Raw genomic sequence first — 3,523 nt, 5'->3', positions numbered from 1 at the left:
TTGCCATTCTACAGGACCATAAAAATGGGGACAGAATGAGGCAAATGACGCTGCGCAATCTCTTCCTCACTGAAATCATATTCACTGCGCGTCATGACTAAAATTCCCCCCCCCCCCCCCCCCCCCCCCCCCCCCCCCCCCCCCACACACACACCATCTCATCATCATCATCATCATCCACATGATGGCAGTGTCAGTATCAGTAGCTCAAGGAGGCGTCACTGCGTTCGGTCAAATCCATATACGCTCCACCACATCTGCCAAGCAAATGCCTAACTAGCAGCGTAACCCAACGCGCTTAGTCAGGCCTTGAGATAAAAAAAAAACGAAAAAAAAGAAAATAAAAAAACCCGTAAAACTACTACTACTATTATTTATAAGGCGCAAAATCTTGATGAAGTCAACTCTAAGCGCACACAACAACAACAACAACAACAACACAAAACAACAACAACAAAAAACAATGATGATAAATAAACAAATAAATGTAAAACATGCAGACACACACGTAGCAGGGAAGGAGGATACGCTGGGAGCTACAAAGCACACATAAGCGGCTCAGGCCTAAGGGTTGCTTTCCAATGATTTGAGGCAGCCTTAGGACTCAGCAGCGAGCATGAGTGTCCGAGCAGCCCTGCTCTGGACAGCACATGGCGGGCGCAATAGCCAAGTGGTTTAACTAACTCAGTACGGCCAGTCCTCTCTTCTCCTCTACACAGACCCCTCGGATGTCCTGTGGGTGTTTGAATGACCCAACATTTAGCTTCCGTCGTCAGAATTGTGGTATCTTTGTCAACATTCACCACTTCAGTATAAGAGCCTTCCGCTTGCAATATTTTGATGATGGTAATTGGGGTGAAACGCTGTTAACGTCGTCTCTTTCGCCGTTCGTATGGAAAGAGTTAAAGCGTTGGACTTTCAATTTGAGGGACCCGGGTGGGTTATGGAAACAAGAACATACCCAGCATACATCCCCACTCTTCCGAAAACAGAGTACGGTTGCCTACATGGCGGGGTAAAACGGTCATACACGTAAAAGCCCAATCGTGTACATACGAGTGAACGTGGGAGTTGCAGCCCACGAACGAAGAAGAAGAAGAAGAAGAAGAAGAAGAAGAAGAAGAAGAAGAAGAAGAAGAAGAAGAAAAGACAGCATGACGCGCATAATCTATCATGTTTCTTATATAGAGCGTTCAAATTTAGAGAAATTGTAACCTCGTAGTATGTCAAGAACTATTGCTTCTCATGTCAAGTGTTATTTTGTTAAAATCTGATTTTGTTCTTGAATGTTTTGTAGTAGTATTTGTTCACTTACCCCTTCATGAGGGGCTATGGCCTGATGAATAAACCATTCGCATTCTCTCTCGAAGTCTGTTTCTTTTTCTTTATTTTTTTCTCTCACTCTATCTGTTCGCACTTTGTGCTCTATGTCTCTATCTCTCTTTCTTTCGGTCTTTTTTTCTCTGTCTATGTGCAGACACTACACTTTTGCAGATATAATAGAACTTTTAAATCTAAATACTTTTTTGGTGGTGTAAAATAAATTTAGAATTATTTTAAAGTGAATAAAGATAAGAAACGACGACAACAACAAAAAACCCCACAATGTTTAACCACGAAAACAAATGCGTCAGCATCGCTAACTCCTGACAGTGTTTCCTTAACCGTCCGTAGTGGTCAATGGGGAGACATCCATTGAATTAACGCCACTCCAACCGCTAACGTCTGATCAAGAAGGCACCACACTCCTCGCCTTCTTACCAGCCGTCAGCAGGTGGTCAACTGAGCGATGATCTTTCAACGTTACTTCCCTCACAAACGTGTGTGTGTGTGTGTGTGTGTGTGTGTGTGTGTGTGTGTGTGTGTGTGTGTGTGTGTGTGTGTGTGTGTGTGTGTGTGTGTGTGTCCATGTTCCAAACTGCCCGTTTCTCTCTCTCTGTCTCTCTCTGCGCGTGCGTGCGTGAGTGCGTACGTGTGTGTGTGTGTGTGTGTGTGTGTGTGTGTGTGTGTGTGTGTGTGTGTGTGTGTGTGTGTGTGTGTCCATGTTCCAAACTGCCCGTTTCTCTCTCTCTCTCTCTCTCTCTCTCTGTCTCTCTCTGCGCGTGCGTGCGTGAGTGCGTACGTGTGTGTGTGTGTGTGTGTGTGTGTGTGTGTGTGTGTGTGTGTGTGTGTGTGTGTGTGTGTGCGCGCGTGTGTGTGTGTGTGTGTGTGTGTGTGTTTGCGTGCGTGCGTGTGTTTGTGTTTGTGTGTGTTGCTGGTTGAGAGCATGTTATACATTTTACACGTTGCGTTTCTGAATGGAAAAAAAAAAAAAAAATATCGCCAGTCAGGCCTTGAGAAAGACTACCTCGGGAGTGGTTGCGTATTGGCGATGACTCACTTTACCAACTTAGACCTTCCGCTCCCTGTACAGCCATGACGACGTTTCTCACCGAACTCGAGTCTGGGCTGTCCTTTCTCTCCATCCCTCCAGGTGGATCCCAGTCTCTTTAAGAGCTCTGCTTCGGTGTCCTGCGTCGACGGGCGCAATAGCCGAGTGGTTAAAGCGTTGGACTGTCAATCTGAGGGTCCCGGGTTCGAATCACGGTGACGGCACCTGGTGGGTAAAAGGTGGAGATTTTTCCGATCTCCCAGGTCAACATATGTGCAGACCTGCTAGTGCCTGAACCCCCTTCGTGTGTATATGCAAGCAGAAGATCAAATATGCACGTTAAAGATCCTGTAATCCATGTCAGCGTTCTTAACAAATAATGAGGCCAGGAGACGATATGATTAACAAATAGTAAAGAGTGGTAACTCTCTCCATTACACAGGTACACAACTTCAAGCTTACGCTACCGATTCAGCTAGTACACAGGTAAATAAAAGGTACATTGAACAAACCCAGACACTTCTTCAAAAAAGGAAGCGCCGGGCCTGTCCTTATGCCAATCTCTCCATACGAACGGCGAAAGAGACGACGTTAACAGCGTTTCACCCCAATTACCATCATCAAAATATTGCAAGCGGAAGGCTCTTATACTGAAGAGGTGAATGTTGACAAAGAATTCCACAATTCTGACGACGGAAGCTAAAGGTTGGGTCATACAGACACCCACTGGACATCCGAGGGGTCTGTGTAGAGGAGAAGAGAGGACTGGTCGTACTGAGTGAGTTTAAGGTGGGGTGGCGTCGATGCTGGGTTGGATATGAGGGTTGATTGGTTGAGGGATGGAGGGGATGTGTTTTCTCTTTTTTTTTCTTCTGACTTTTGTGTTTGTTTATGTGGTTGTGGCTGTGTGTGGTTTGTGGGTTTAGGCAAGCGCGTGTTTGTGTGTGTGTGTGTGTGTGTGTGTGTGTGTGTGTGTGTGTGTGTGTGTGTGTGTGTGTGTGTGTGTGTGTGTGTGTGTGTGTGTGAAAGAGACGCCTTTGACGCTTTGACACTACAATGTCATTAGCCTTGAGGTCCTGATGACGTGGGTGAATGTGTCAACATACTGTCACTGCATAAAAAGAAAATTCGAATAAACGAATGAAAATGGTA

The sequence above is a fragment of the Babylonia areolata genome, chromosome 15 (genome assembly GCF_041734735.1).
Source record: "Babylonia areolata isolate BAREFJ2019XMU chromosome 15, ASM4173473v1, whole genome shotgun sequence".
Classification (NCBI taxonomy): Eukaryota; Metazoa; Mollusca; class Gastropoda; order Neogastropoda; family Buccinidae; genus Babylonia; species Babylonia areolata.
Note: the sequence above shows the minus strand (reverse complement) of the source record.